Source organism: Cetorhinus maximus, unplaced genomic scaffold, assembly GCF_964194155.1.
Source record: "Cetorhinus maximus unplaced genomic scaffold, sCetMax3.hap1.1 HAP1_SCAFFOLD_568, whole genome shotgun sequence".
NCBI lineage: Eukaryota > Metazoa > Chordata > Chondrichthyes > Lamniformes > Cetorhinidae > Cetorhinus > Cetorhinus maximus.
Genome location: NW_027596510.1, coordinates 56,326 through 73,700, shown reverse-complemented (window position 1 = coordinate 73,700; position 17,375 = coordinate 56,326).

Here is a 17,375-nt window from a genome sequence, read left to right as displayed (position 1 = left end):
ATGCTGGAAAAGTGCAACAATGCTTGCAGCTTCCGTGGAGAGAGAAACAGTGTTAACGTTCCCAGTCCAATATGTTCTGAATTCCAAAAAACTGAGTTAATTCTGTTATTATCTCCAATGGCCTGCGGAGACTATTCGAACACGTTCTGTTGTTTAAATGAAGTAAGCATCTTATCTGTTCTGCTCTGCCCTCTACTTGGTCGCTCTATTGCAAAGCACAAACTAATGCTGGATATGAAGTGAGGAATATGAAGGTAACTGGTTTGCAAGGGGGCCTGAGACACGTTAATCCATTAAAATAAATTGAACTGTGCTGCTATGTATATCAAATTGCAGGGGCCACTTAATGGGCACATTTTGTTTATAAAGTATATATTTTTTGGAAAACTGAATTATTGTTCATGTCCATTATCTGCTTTCCTAATTATCACAGTAACTCTATTGTTATCGTTCCGGTCCCCGCATCTCCCTGTTTGTTTTTGACGTTTTCCATCTCTGACATAAGTTCTGCACTGACGTGGCTGCAAGGAAACAAACCCTGGTATCTGATTATCGAATGGCATTGACCATTCAGGTAGAACAGGCAGCTGGAAAATGTGGTGGATAGCACAGTTAATAAAACAGTAATAATACTGTAGTGAGAGATAACCTTGGATTCGAAGATAAAGTCATGGGATTAATTTACGTGGAATTAACTAAGGGCCAGCTCCAAGAACGGGTGAATTAAACAGCAACTGTGTAGTAAATCGTTAAAAAAAGGACATTTTAAGTGTGTGTAATAAGATTAATACCGTTATCACAGAATCACAACTTCCCAGTGCAGAAGAAACCATTTGGCCCATCGAGTCTGCAGCGACACGAGATTAACACCAGGCCTAACAACCCAATACCTTTTCCCAGCACTTGGCCCATAGCCTTGAAGGTTATGACGTGCCAAGTACTCATCAAGGTTCTTTTTAAAGGATGTGAGGTAACCCTCCTCCACCACCCTCCCAGACAGTGATTTCTAGACCATCACCATCCTGCGGATGAAAACCTTTTTTTCCTCACATCGCCTGTAAACCTCATGCCTCTCATCTTGAAAGTATGCCCCCTTGTGACTGGCCCTTCAACTAAGTGGAACACTTTTTCCCTATCCACCCTGTCCATGCCCCTGAGCCATTTCTGTTCCAACGAAAACAACCCAAGCCTTCACAGCTTACATATTTCTTCCCAGGCAACATCCTGGTGAATCTGCTTTCCACCCTCTACAGTGCAAAAACATCCTTCCTATAACCTGGCGGCCAGAACTGCACACAGTACTCCAGTTGTGGCCTCAAAAAGCTTATTTACAACTCCAACATGACCTCCATACTTTTCTAATCAATGCCTTTATTGATATGTCTTTCTCATAAACCCACTAACTAGCTACTCTGCCTTCAGCGAACTATGGACACACACGGCAAGTACCCTTTTGTTCCTCAGAAGTTCCGAGTGCCATGCCGTTCATTGAATATATCCTTGTCAATCTGATCCTTCCAATGCGTATCACCTCACACTTTTCAGTGTTAAATTCCATCTGCCACTTATCTGCCCATTTGACAATTCCGCCTTTATACTCCTGTAGCTTAAGACACTCAACATCACTGTTAACTACTCGGCCAATATTTGAGTCATACAAAAAATTGTTAATCCTACCCCCCATATAGTCATCTATGTGGTTTATTAAATTAGAAAAAATAGGGAACCTAGCACAGATCCCTGTGGTACGCCACTGGACACTGGCTTCAAGTCACTAAGGCATCATTCTATCATCACGCTCTGCCTCCTTCAATTTAGCCAATGTTGAATCCACCATATTAAATCACCCTGCATTCCACGTGCATTTGCCTTCTTTAAATGTGTCCCATGTTGGACCTTGCCAAAGGATTTGCTGAATTCCATATAAACTAGACCAACTGCACTAGTCTCATCTACACACCTGGTCGATTCCTCAAAAAATTCATTCAAACTTGATAGGGATGACCTCTCTTTGACAAAGCCATGCTGACTATCCGTGATCAAACCTTGCCTCTGCAAGTGGAGATAGATATACTCCTTCAGAACTATTTCTAATACTTTCCCTAGCACTGACCTGAGGCTCACTGGCCTGTAGTTCCCTGGTTTATCTCAATCATCAAGAGGAACATCAAGGTGCAATATAGAGGGAAATAATAATCAGGACTCATGTTTTGTGGGACGATATATTGGGATGTATGTAATGTTTACTGAACTTACACGTGGAATAACAAACTCGAGAACTGGAAATTCTTGCTCTAGTATTGTGCAATTAATGGGCCGAATTAATAATTTTGTTCTAAACTAGCCTTTAGGAAAGATACACCATAAAAGGGTAAAAACAAATGTTGAATCACACTGTGGAGTCGCTCAATGGGATATTTGTCTAAAAGGCAAAGAAAGTAATATGTGAGGGCATGCTGTTCAAATTGGCTTATGTATTGCGAAACCTCATTAAAGGGCCTGATGGTAGAAAGTCCAGAGCTACAATTTTAGGAACATTGTCATAGTTTACATCAAAAGTACATAAATTTAATGCAAAAAGGCCCATCAAGGAACGTGTTTCAGCTGTGGCTATTTGATTAAATATGGGTTTACATTGGATCAAAGGAGAAAGAGTACACATTTGCAAAAAAGGAAACCCTGAGATTTGGAATCAATTTTGAATTCAGCAAAGGGGAAGCAAAAACAGAGAGAATTTTCACAGAATCACTCAGTGCTGAAGAGGCCCTTCGGCCAATCGAGTCTGCACCGGCAAGTGAGAAACACCTGATATATTAAAGGGGAAAAGAAAATAATGCTAAAATAGCGTTAAACATTAAAATGTTGTTCGGTAAATATTCTATAGGCAAGCAAACATGAAATATTTGGGATTAAAAGTCAAATGTGCGCCCATTACTAGGGGTGTCATGGGAATTAATAATGCAGAATAAAGAAATGTCCGAGAAGCTATACAAATACCTTATGCCTGCCTTTATGGAGGAAAATACTATAACCTCTCAGAAATACTGGAGGAGCAGTGGAATACTCTAAGCGAGGAAATGCATGATATTAATATTACTAATGAAAATAACACTGTTTAAATTATAGGCATTTAAGGCAGATGGTTCCCTTTGACGTGAAGTTCTGCATTCAAATTACTTGAAAGATGTAGCCTCAGAGAGTGGAGATGCATTGGCGATCATCATTCAAATGTGACAGAGTCTGGAATGAATCCTGCAGATCGGAATGTGTCGAATGTAATCAAGTTACTTAAGAAAATTAGGAGAGCAAATGGTGAACTATAGGTGTTAGCCTGACATCAGTAGTAAGGAAATTTCTAGTATCCCTTCCAGAGAATGTGAACATTATACATCGAGGTAATAATCGCAGGGTTAGCCCGAGACAACATGGATTTGTAACAGGGAAATAGCGATTATTAATATGTTGGAATTATCTGAGAATGGGCCCAAGCAGAACAGGTCACGGTGAAGCGCTGCAAGTAGTATGTTTCGAATTTCAGAAAGGCTTTACTAAGTTCCCACACATGAGGCTGGAAAGCAAAATTAGGACTGGTGGAATTGCCAGAGAGGGGGGTGTTTTGTTTTAGAGGGGCTGTGGTATCCAATGCATTGGACTGGTTAAGGGTCATAAAGCAGAAACCAGGAATAATTAAATATTTTCAGGCAGGCAGGCTGTGACTAATTTGGAACTGCAAGATTAATTCCTTGGGATCCAGTTATTTACAATCTATATCAATGAATCGGGTATGGGGATTAAAGGTAATATTTTCAAATTTGGCGATGACAAGAAACAAGGTGGGAGTCGCAAATTCGAAACGGATGCAGTGTGGTTTGGAGAAGCTAACAGTTTGGGTGCAGGCTCGCTTACGGAATAACATGTGGAGAAATACGCGGTTATCAAAATTTGTAGGAGAAAGAAAATTACCGAATTTTGCTTAAATATTCAGTGAGTGGGCATTGTGGCCTTGTGTGTTCTTCCTCATGAGTCACTGAAAAATCCCCTACAGCGCTTCAATGAGATCCCGGACCCTGACTCCAGGGAGGCAACATACCGTCATGAAGCCAGGCTGACGGCCACAGTAGCGCCTATCTGGTCCCCTGACAACAAAATCCCCTGTTACAATTGTTCTTCCTCCCTTCCTGCCCTCCTGTACAGGCAGGCAGCTTGTGGCGCCAGAAGCTTCGGTCTGTCCGCACTCCCTGGTTGAACCAGCGCACTTATCAGCATACAAATTGGAATAACTATTTGCGAGCAGGACCACATGTGTATCCTGAACTACCTGCCTGCTTCTGTTAGAATGCCTGGTGGTCACCCATCCTTACCTTGCTCACGTCCCTTCACCTTCTGTGTTACGACCACTCTAAACGTGCTGTCCACGATGCTCTCTTCCGCGCTGATGCTCCTCACTGACGCCGGTCAAGCACTGAAACCCGAACTTCCAGGAGTGCATCTGTACTCACCTCCTGCACACATGCTGCTCCCGGGCACTGGAAATATCCCCGGCTTTCCACATGGAGCACGAGGACCACATCACGGCTTTGAACGCTCCTGTCATGACTTATCCCTTGAAATTAAAACGTTTAAGTCAATTACTCTTGGGCCCATCTTTCCTGATCCTCGTTACTACTGAACATACAAACTGAAGACAACAAAAACAACTTAAACTATAAGCGATTAAAATAGTAAATAACTTACCAACTGCTTACCAGTGATTCCTTTCCCTTAAAGCCTCTAATGCTGCAGCAGGGCATGACACACTCTCTGAAGATTTACGAAGTTGGATCGCAAGGAAAAAATACAAAGAGCAGCTTGTCCCCTGCGCACCGATTTCCCACTGTGCATCAAGTTGCCAATACCCAACCTGGATTTGCCGAAATGTGGATGTGATCTCTCCCCTGTTCGTGTGCAAGCAGGCGTTTCACGTTATTTATAATTGAAAATGTTTTGAAAAGTTATTAACGTTAATTGATTAATAGTTGTGGCAGTATATTTGGAACGTATTTCTGGCCTAACATTACGAATCAGGCCACCGGGAGCTGTACGCAATGTCTTGTTATGGGGCTACATGTCTTGGGCTACTTGGATAAACTTTTTTTTCCAGTGTTTCAGAATGAGGCTGTTCACAGTTTCCATTTTAAAACAGGCAGCGGAAATTTCTCCATCTCCAATAGCATGCTTCTGTTTTAACTTTGATTTCCATGTTTATTTTTGTTTTCTAACTGTTGATTGTTGTTTCATTGATGAAATGCTTCAGGTTTACGTTTGAATTCTCTGCTCGCTCTTTCATATATTTCGCAAATGCTTTTCGGAAGAATTCACTTTAACGGGGCCGCGCTAAAAAGTGAAGCACATTGATGGGCGTTGTATAATGGTCACGGTTTTTCTAGGGAGGTTCGCTGCTTCTGTACGGAGGCCGGTTCTTTCCAGTTGAGTGTGAAGTTATTGGAAGCAGATATTAAATTGACATTCTGCTAATTGAATCGTCGAACAATCCAGCACTGTACTTTACAATTGCAAGAGAGTGTTTGTTTTTATGAGAAATCAGCTTGGATGATCAATGGATTTTTTTTCTGTGCATTGTATATGATATAAAAACTAGGAGACATGCGTCGTGAGTCAAAATGTTAAACTTCTCACCGCGGCTGAACATTGCACACATTGTGAATACTAACGCTGAAAATCTGGCAGACCAATACAATTCAGAAGCAGGTTATATTGGCGAACAACGTCGTTGAAAGAAGAGAATAGAGCGTTGGAGAGAGAGAGAACAAAATAACGTAAGGCTATCATCAGTCTGAATCATCTACAAGGTTTCACGGCTGATATGCTCACTTCAATTATTGAGACAAAAAAGATTTTAAGTTGGTCAAATGATGCTGCCACATATAGTGAGGATTGATGGTGGATCTGCTCGATGTGAGTTCAACATGTCAAGCCTTCAAGAGAGTTTTTGCTTTTATATTCCTTTTTGAAGCTTAGTTTTTCATCCTTACTGCAGACTAGGCATAATAGCGTCATGTTTTCATTTCCACGATGACAATTCAGTGCTTCAGTATCGTGATTTAAATACCATCTGGCAATTCAGTTGAAAAAACAGCAACATGATTTCAAGAACATAATTAAATTTTGTACTCAAGAAAATGTGCTAAGGTAATTGATCAAACATGTTTTGTTCCCAGCTAACTGGTTCCGAGACAGAAATGGACACAGGTAATGATGTTTTATTCTGCAAACTGACCTCTGTTAAATACATTTTTAGGCTATTATTTGGATGAAATGTATCCCTGTTTAACTCATTCTCCTCTAATTTTGTTAAGTTTATCCAAGTTCCAAATCCATCAGGTCCAGTCTTCCTTCCAGCTCAGATATGTGATTGCCCTTCTCTTCCTTAATATCTCATTTACTGCCTAGGCCTCCAAATTCTTCTTCCAGCGGGATCCATAACGTTCAACTCACTGCCATTTGAGTTATTTATGTTATTTTATTTTAAAGATTGTTTGAACTAAACACTGATTATTCACTTGTACCAGTAGAACAAACCAGCTGGATTAAGCGTTGATGCGAAGTGTTCCCTGCCGTTTGAATCTAGCCCAAATGACAATATAAACAGTTGAATTCCGCCTGTGTAAAAAGTCTTCCGCCTCTCGGCTGGCAGTGATCTGTAGAGTCACTCTGTCCTTTATGTGGCTTCGATTAAAATTGATACACTTTGTTTCATGATTTCATGAATCATTGTTCTATTTAAAAAGTAAAATCCAATCAAAGGTTGAAAACAACAGCGTGAATCGCATAATGCTGCCGTAAAGTATTAACTTCCACCATAGATGGTGCCACCTCATGTGGTGTTCCCACATCTTAAAAATATCTTCTATGCTTTATCATTCACGGTCTCCCAGTTAACTTGCTGGCGATTGCGATCCTTACCCGAGGAAAGTTCGTTTTGCCCAAATGTATGACTGGGCACCAGCTGGGAAAGTATGTGACCGATATCCCACTTGTTCTCCCTGAAGCCTTATTGCGATCGAATGGGGCGCTTTATTTCCAAGATTAGTTCCTGAAAATTACTCCTGTGTACTCCCTCATAATCATCTTGACCGTTGCAGCCACCGCCCTTTCCTGATGTTTCACAGTCGCTTTCAACATTGACTGAGTCCTGGCCATTTGTTGTGAAAATCTGAGAACAATGTAATGTACCGAAAAAACTGAAGCTGTGGACTTTGGACCATTGAATGTGGTGGGCTGCTTTGAAACGGTCTCATGGTACTTTATATGGGAACCAATATGTAAACTTGATAATGTATTGTTACTTCACCCGCATCGTCCGTACATTTGACGTTTATTCTGATTTTGCTTCTCTATCTCCCAATGATCAGACGTATTGTGGTTTCCAGTAGAATCCGACGAAGTCTCCAGAGCTGCGAATAGAAAAAGAATCACTAGGAACTGGAGCTTTTGACCTGAAGAAAGTCCATTATATTAATTTTCCGTATGTCTGGCAGTTTAATTCTGTTATTGGCAATCCACATTGTTAATAGCAATTATCTGAATTTTCCACAACCTGTTAATATAACAGAACTCACAGCAGCAATGCGGCAGCTTCACAATATTTGCACCGACACGTGTACTCAGATTCTTACCCGGACATAATTCAGAGAGGAGTTGGTGGTTGAGTTGGAGGTGCCAGACGCCCACACAACCTAAATCTAAAAATGGCGAAAGGTCGATTCGAATGATGGCCATCTAGCACCGCGAGATCCCCGCCCAAGCAAGGTGGGACCTGATGATGGCGATGGTGGTGACTGACTGAATCATCATCAAAGAAGCGCAACATCAGCAAGATGAATCAGCTGCGAGGGTCGGAGTTTTGGGTTGCGGTGGGTAAAGCTTGAGTTGCTCCTAGGTACTCTAACATCTCAGTCAGTGGTGGGCGGGGCGTGCGAAAATGGGATAATTCTGTGAGGGGACAGTTCCCATTCTGTGAAGGGTGACAGTGTGAAGTAGGAGTCTTGGTGTCCGGTGTGCTCTCTGTTCACCAGTTATTCATCCAATGGCTGTGGGCGTCGCTGGAACGGGCACCAATCACTGTATATAAACGCAAATAACTGCGGATGCTGGCAGCATCTGCGGAGAGGGGCACAGTAAACGTTCCGAGTCCGAATGACCCTTCAACAGAACTAAGAAAAATGGAAAGGAGGTGAAATATAAACTGGTTAACGGGGAGGGAGGGACACGTAGAACTGGATAGAGGGGCAATGATAGGTGAAGATAACAAAAATATGTCACAGACAAAAGGAAAATGAGGTGTTGAAGGTGGTGATATTATCTAAAGGAATGTGCTAATTAAGGGGAGGAAGCAGTACAAGCAAGGTACAGATAGATCTAGTGGGGGTGGGGTCGGTTGAAGGAATTGAAAAAGGCTAAAAGGAAGAGATAAAACAATGGGTGGAAATACATTTAAAAGTAATGGTAATAGGTGCGAAAAGAAAATTATATATAAGTTATTTGAAATAAGGGTGTGGGGAATCATAAAGTGGGTGGGGATGGAGGAGAGCATTCATGATCTAAAATTGCTATTATTCGAATTGTTATTATTAAAACTATTGGATATTCCTAATTTTCCATGTGAAGGTTGTGCTGAGCTTCCTTCTTCAACCGCTGAAGTCTATTTTGTTTAGGTACACCTACAGTGCTGTGAGGGAGAGTTCCAGGAATTTGGCACAGCGAAAGTGATGCAATGGCGAATAAATTTCCATGTCATCATGGTGAGTGTGGTGCAGGGGAACCTGGAGGTAGCGGTCTTTCAATCTGCCCCCTGCCCTTGCACTTGCAGTCGGTAGTGGGTGGCGGATTCTAAGCTGCTGTGTAAGGAGGGTTGTGGGGCCTGCAGTACATGATGTCGATGGTACACACGGTTACCAATGTCCGCCGATGATGGATGGAACTAATATTTGTTAAAAAAAAGGCAAACAATAAGCGGGCTGCTTTGTCCTGTATTTTGCGAAGTTTCTCGAATTGTGTTGGACTTGCCCTCACCCAGTCAAATAGAGAGTGCACCATCAAACTCTGGACTGTTTCCTTCGAGATTAAAGACAGCATTAGAGGAGTCCGGAGGTGAGTTACTCAGTGCAGGATTGCCAGATTCTTACCTGCCCCTGCTGCCATGGTAATTATAGAGCCAGGCGTTGTGCCGAATTATCAGTGTGGGATTGCTGTCTTCATGTTTTTCTCCCTTTTAGCCATGTGTATAAGTGTTTGCACGGGAACTTTTTTGCGGGGTCCTCATTAGTGGGTTCCAGTGTGGAGATTCCCTTTTGAGAGCTTAATGGTTTTTGGGGCATCATTTTGCAATGCAGATTTTGTTTCGAGAGGATTCTCCGTCAGGTTGATTCTCTTTGGAGAGGGGTCACCGCATGCGGAAAGACCATTGTTTCTGGATAAGTCTCGCTGTATTTGAATGGATGCATTTTTGTATCTATGTCGGGAGCTTGCATTTTTCGACTGAAGTTCCCGTGTGTGCAGAGGTGCCTGGAAGATATGTTTTTTTAAAAATCTGGAGCTCTTCCTGTGCGAGGTTGCTTTGCAGCATTTGGGGCGTCCTTATGTGGAATGGGTATCTAACTATTGGTGAAGTACCTGTGCAAATCACTCGGTGTAGATTACTTCTCAGTGTGGGAGAGCCTTTGTGTTGGAGGAAGGCCTATTTGTCCATAGATGGTGCTCTGTGTGAGTTAAGATTCATCTGGGAATGTGTCATTTTTTTTAGTGGCGGATTTCTCTCGAAGAGGCGTTTCTGCTTTGTTCAAGTAATTGTATTGGTTGGAATTACCCTTTTTTTCTGGGAGGGTGGTTGCAGTGGTAATGAGTCTTATATGGAAATGTTGTACGTATACAGAGCAATTGTCTGAACATTCAAGGGGTTTGCATGGGGATTGGCTTCTGGATCGAAAGAGCACTCACAGGATAAAAATAATATTTAGAGAAGGGGAGGATATTTGTCGATCGAGTTTGGTGCTGGATCTCTGTTATTTCAAAAAATCCTCGTTCCATTGCGCCTGCATATTGATTTTCGCGATAGTTAATGTTCACCTCTTTTAAAGGCGACGATTGAATCTCAGGGATTGTGCTGCAGATCAGAAGTGTTCGACCTTTCGTTTTTCCCAGCGTCCATAAACTTAAAGAAAGGGAAGGCTTTCTCCTTGTAAAGTCTGCACAGCATTCACGTTGTTTTGAACATCAATATGATTACTTCCATTAATCGCCTCCACTACAAGGAGAACAGATGAAATTTCACACACGTAATGAGATAATTGAATTCCTCCACTTTGAACCACCGTTTGAGCTTCCTCTGTAATTCCTTTGTATTATTCCTATCGTGTTCTCTTCAACACTCTGCCAACACTACAGCTGAAGCTGAACTATTGGTGCTCACATGTTTGTCGTGACTGATTTTCTCTTGAGTATCATTTCCCTTGCAATAATGCAGAAGGACTGTATGCTTTAACATCATAGACTGTCAGCTTCAGATTCTTATGTTAACAAAGAAGCCATCTCTCTTCGAATCCACTTTAAAACTTATGCATGATTCTCTATATACTCACTTCAATATTGTGGGAGAGCCTAGAACTAGGTGGAGCAGTTTGAAAAATATGAACTCTCCCACTTAAGACGCAGGTGCGACGAATGTTTCTCTCAGTTGGTCGTGAACCTTTCGACCTCACCTTCTCAGTGAACAGTGGCGGAAGGGCCAGTGTATTGTTTGTATGGCGGATGTAAAAGCATGCATTAGTGACATGGGATTCCAAGCTGATCGGGGCCAGATGAAATGTCGAGTAGAGGCCACAATATAATCAGCCATGATCTCGAGCGGACGAATAACCTATTCTTACTCCTAATTTGTACGTGTGTGGAGCATGAATTGCTGAAGAACGTCTGTGTGCTGCTGTTTCTGTGTGAGAATGGATGAGGTGTCAGATTTCGGTGGAGGGAGATCTCTGTGTTGGTAATGTTTAACTGTGTGGGTGGCGCCTAAGGGCGGAGCTTCTATCCCTGAATGGGGAGAAGTCATCTCTGTGGAGGAAGGATGCATCAGCAAGGCTTAAAAATAGCGATCTACACCATACCCTCCTTATCCTTCTGTCTACTCTCAGTTCTCTACAGGACTTTCTCTGAATGAAGTCGGTCTCTCCATCTGGCCTTATTTCATTTGGGGCTCCACCTGCTAAAAAAAACAGGTGCCCAGATAACTCAACTCCTGAAATCCTGTTCGCTTGTCCATCTCAGATTTTCATCACTTAACCATTTCCGAGTGAAGATAAAATAAGAGCCACAAACTGAACTCCTCCCGCCATCATGCGATCAATATAACTTCAGAAAGGATAATTCAAAATATGACCCGGGCACCGTCATCCCATATGAAACATAGTTAAGTTATTTTGCTTTATGACCAACTGGTATCTCCTCGACTGGGAAAATAATGAAGAGCTTGAGATATTGCAATGTTAATAAAAACACTGAAAATAAGTGAAAAGAATCCTGATGGTCCGTCAGGATCTGTGGAGGGGGAAACATAAAAAAAAAATAGGAGTCCAATATGACTTGTTTCTTAAGAACTTGAGAGAAGTGGAAATCTGATGTGGTTAACGCTGTTGGAATAACAAAAGTCGGGACAGGCGTGCAAATTGAGAATGCAGGGTATTGTGAGAGGGCAGGAGTATTATAATTTGAAAGATGTACTTAAACACAAGACAAAGGAAATGCAGAATTTTAATAATTAGGTCTAGACCAGGTTCCGACAGCACAATTATTGTCAGCACTGACTGAGCCAGAGTAACAGAATGGCAGAAAATGGCAGAAAAAACGCGCCAGATCTGTCTGAGAGCAACAACAACAAAATTAAATTAAAAAAAAACACCGACTAGTTACAGACTGTCACGGGGGAAGAAAAGAAAAGAATACTTAAACAAAAGTCATTGCCTGAAGTTGTTAAATTCAATGGTGTGTGCAATAGTCTTTCAACTGCCTAACTGCAAGTTAAGGTGGTGTCCCTGCAGCCTGCATCGGCCTTCATTGGAACATTCCCTCAGACTGAGGGTGGAAAGTTGAGCATGAGAGCAAGCAGCGGAATTGAAATAACAAGCAGCAGGAATGTCCTGGTCAAGTCTGACATAGAGCATTCTTTTCTTTTCTCAAAGAGGCCATCCAGTCTGATTACGGCCTCGCCAGTGTAGAAGACACTGCATTGTGAGCTGCGAATATAGTAGACTACGTTGATGTAAGTACAAGTAAAACATGAGCTTCACCTGGACGGATTGCTTGAGGCTTTAATGGCAACGAGGGTGGGCGTAAAGCTCTATGTATTACAACTCCAGTTATTGCACGTGCCAGTGCCTTGGAACGGCAATGATGGGTTAGCGGTATTAGAGGGTTGGACCAAGTGGTCACACAGAGAACTGTTAATTGGAATGATGCCAGAATGATGTCAGAATAGTGAGGGGATGATGAGTTTGCTCGTGAATCATGTTACATTTCGTGGAGGTGACGCAGGCTGCTGTGGTGGAGAGTGAGGGCGACGGCAACAACCTCCTGGTTTCAGGAATGGAGGGGAAGTGATGAGTGCTGATGAGCAGGATATGCGTCGGGCACTGTCGAGGGGGAAAAAGGTGGCAGTTGCTTGACTGGGGAAGAAGGAAGGCATTTTGGGAGTTTAATTGTGAAATCTAACATCATGAGGTATGTTGGAGGCAGGAAGGTTGGAGACTGGAATATAGTCCTTACGGAAAGCAGGATATGAGGATGTATAGCCGAGCTAGCTGTGGAAATTGGTGGGTTTGTAAATAACATTAGCAGACAGACGATCGCCAGCAATTAAGACAGAGAAGTCACGGAAGGGATGAATCGGAATTTGATCATGTGAAGGTGAGAAAGTGCTGCAATTGGAATCAAATTTGACTACATTTATTTTCCCCATCGTCCAGGAGAAAGCATGAAGTGGCACCAAAACGGTCATCGATGTTCCAGAAAAATGAAGCAAACCTGGGATTGGGACTATTTAGGACTTTATTTAGAAATGTCGAACATGACCACCCCAAAAATGGCAGATGCAATTAGGGTCCATGTGCGAGCCATACCCACACCTATTTGAGTGCAAATGTGAGGTGAGAAAAAAACTTTTTCATACCGTGAGAAGTTTTGGTTTTGAATGCAGAGCATAAAAGTGTGGTGGAGGCAGATTCATTTGCGACATTCAATGCGTCATTGGGTGGTTACTTCAATAGAAATAGCAAAGAACAAAAAACAAAGAACAAAGAAAGGTACAGCACAGGAACAGGTCCTTCGGCCCTCCAAGCCTGTGCCGATCATATTGCCTGTCAAATTAAAACATTTTGCACTTCTGGAGTCCGTATCCCTCTATTCCCATCCTATTCATGTATTTGTAATGCTGACTCTTACACATCACTATCGTACCTGCTTCCACCACCGCCTCTGGCAGCGCATTCCAGACACTCACTACCCTCTGGATAGAAAAGTTGCCCTGCACGTATCCTCTATAGTTTTATCCTCTCATCTTAAATCTATGTCCCCTAGTAATTGACTCTTCCACCCTGGGAAAAAAAATCTTCCGACTATTTACTCTGTCCATGCCACTCATACTTTTTATAAACTTTTATCATGTCGCCCTTCGATCTCCGTCGCTCTAGTGAGAACAATCCCAGTTTCTCCAAACTCACCTCATAGCTAATAACCTCCAGGCCAGGGATCATCCTGATAAACCGCCTCTGCAACTTCTCCAACGCCTCAATTTCCTTATGGTAATGTGGCGACCAGAGTTCCACGCAATATTCCAATGTGGCCTTAAGAAGTTTCTATAATTCTGCAGCATGCCTTCCCAGCTATATACTCAAAACCCCTGCCAACGAAGGGAGGCAAGGCATATGCCTTTCCTAATACCATATGCATCTGCGTTACCGCTTTCAGTGACCTGTGGACCTGGACACCCTGATCCCTCTGCCCATCGATGCACTTATGCGTTCTGCCATTTACTGTATAATTCCTGCCTGTATTTGCCCGTCCAGAATGCATTACCTAGCAATTGTCCGGATTAAACTCCACCTGCCATTTTTCCACCCATATCTCCAACTGATCTATATCCCGTTGTATGCTTTGACAATCCTCTTCACGATATGCAACTCCTCCAACCTTATTGTGGACTGCAAACTTACTAATTAGCCCAGTTACATTTCCCTCCAAATCATTTATGTATACAACAAACAGCAAAGGTCCCAGCACTGATCCCTCCGGAACTGCACTAGTCACAGCTCTCCATTCAGAAAAGCACCCTTCCCTTTGTTGTCTATGGCCAAGCCAATTCTTTATCCATCTTGCCAGCTCACCTCTGATCCCCTGCGACTTTACCTCTGTACCAGTCTGCCATGAGGGACCTTGTCAAAGGCCATACTGAAATCCATGTATATAACATCCCCTGCCATTCCATCGTCGATCATCGTTGTCACTTCCTCGAAAAATTCGATCAATTTAATGAGACACGGTCTCCCCTTCAAAAAACCATGCTGCCTCTCACTAATACGCCCATTTGCTTCCAAATGGTAGTAAATCCTGTCCCGAAGAAACTTCTCCAATTGTTCCCCTATCACTGACGTAAGGCTTACCGGCCTTTAATCCCTGCTACTCTTCTTAAACAATAGAACAGCATTGGCCATTCTCCGGAACTCACCTGTAGCCACTGAGGTTTCAACGATTTCTCTCAAGAACCCAGCAACCCCCTCCCTTGCCACCCTCAGTACTCTGGGGTAGATCCCACCTGGCTCTGGGGTCTTATCCACCTTTATATTCTTCAAGACGCCATACACCTCCACGTTTTTGATCTGAACATTATCCAAGCTATCAACATACTCTTCCCTAGACAAATCGACCGCTAAATTCTTCTGTTTTGGTGAATACTGATGAGAAGTATTCATTTAGTATCTCTCCCAGTTCTTCTTGCTCCACACACAGAGTCAGACCTCTGTCCCTGAGTGGGTCTACCCTTTCCCTGGCTAACCTCTTGCTTTTTACATAAATAACTCACAGAGTGCAGAATACAAGTCAGAACTGCACCCACCGTTGGCTGAACCAATGAAGATGTTTCTATCAGTCAAATTTCTCAAAGGAATTTGTGTCAACCCTCCTGGTGATACAGCCAAAAAAGAAACATTTAAATAATTAATTCTGCATTAGAGGGACTGCTAGGATTTTTGAATATATCATAAAAAATATTAGGCATTCTCAGCCTCTATATGGCTTGAAATAATATTTACCATGAGTAAAATTATTAAATTCAATCCCCAAACATTAACGTTGTTAAACTAGTTCTTTTTTTAAAAATTATTTGCTCTGAGTTTGGATTAGTTTCAATTTGCTGCAAAATTAGGACTATTTGATTGATTTCTGGCGTTTCCACTTCATACGTTTTACCTGTACAGATTCAGGAAATTAGCAAGTTTCCTCCTCCTCCTTCCACATTGCCGATAACTTTCATGTAGAGTCGTGTAGTTTAAAAGAGATTTCAGGAATTATGTTTTTATTTTCCGATCATCTTGCAGCGGGGAGTGGATTTTTTTTTTTGCTGCTTTCTAGTTCGAAGACTGAATAACTAATCGCGGTTCACTGACAGGGAATACGTTCCAGCAATTTTATCAGGTAAGTACTTTATTTACCGAAAATCATTAACATTGGCTATTTACTTTAATTATAAAAGAGAAAGAAAACACAAGTCTAAATTCTGAGGCCCTCATTGTGTCGGTAATTTAATGACCATTTTCTGCACAGGGTGGAAAGGAGACTTATGTTATCCAGACTAATTTTCACAGACCCAACGCAGATCATGTTCAATTTACACAAGCAGGCCTGTTCTGATCAGATTTGGAAAAGGTGGACTCAGGCGGAGTGAAATTTCAAAGTGTTTATTTAATTTGTAGACATTTCTTTTGAAGACATATTACAGGCTTTTTTTTATTTTCATTCGACCTCTAATAGAAAAATGATTTTCTCCAATTCGATTAACGACTGTGACGTGTATTGTGTAGCTTGTATCTGCTAAACAATAATGTTGACATCGCCACAATGTACAAAACAAATTTGAATTTCATCCAGAATTCAACTCAAATAATGAGACAGCTTACCCCTGCGGCTCTTGTAGACAAAACAGAGTGGAATTTCTCATCTTGTTAAAGCCAACCTGGTCGAAGCAGAGCGCCCTCACTCTTAGATTAGCGAGTATCACATTCTGGGATGTAAGTTCAATCATGGACTTTAGAAACCCATTCAAAACTGCAGTTGCTGCCGACTGAAAAGACGCACAGATCTTTCACACAGATATTCGTCAGCGGCACTCCTGTGTGACTGTTTTGAGCTGTAATGTCTGGAAATATTTTAAACAGTGTTTTCAGCTTTGGAATCCTGGCCAATGACTGTAAATTTTGCAAAGTTAAATTGTAAATCGAGATCGATCAATGTTCGTTTTGAAAGTATAATTATGGTTAAGATAAGTATCACATGCACGCTGAAAAATTAGGAGTGTAAAAATCTCACATCTTCCGGGGTATTAATCGATTAAAATGTTTAATTATTTGATTTTTTGTTCAAGGAGCTTCTGAAATTAACATCAAGTTTCCTTAGACACAGATTTAATGTAGATGTTCAAGAACATGAATGTTTGTCCGCTCTTCCATATACCCCAGATTGTTTATATAGGCTCATGTTGTATCTAATGTGATATCAGGTCTCAAATCTCAGTCTCCTTTCCCTGCATTTCTCTTGGTATCAGGCTTTAGAAGTTATTTCTATCTTGAACACATCGTGTTACATCCGAGGGAAATGTTACTCAGTTTTGTATATATTGGATATTTGTTTATAAGTTTTCTAACTGTAGGAACTATTAATCCGACAATATTTCACTGGGTAGAAAACATTTTTTTTTTAAATTTGCAATAGTAGATTGTGCGCCTGATCAGTCCTGTGCTTAATGGAGAACATAACACGATTAATGTTTCATTTTAAATTCATATTGTTTGCAACTCTGCCGCGCAGTTTGTGACAACTATTGAAATCATGCCATATCGCTTTGTATGGAATGGTGTTTTCATCACTACATATCCAATAATCCCTCATGAGAAAAATCTATTCATTAACATTTTGTGTTGCTGGAATTATAAGCCTCATACCAGTCCTCCAATCAATGTTAATGATCTGCATTATCCGTGGCCCTATGACTCATTCAGGGAGTTAAATTCCTGGGCAAGGGACTGCACATCTTCTCGCAATTTAGGATAGTTATGGTG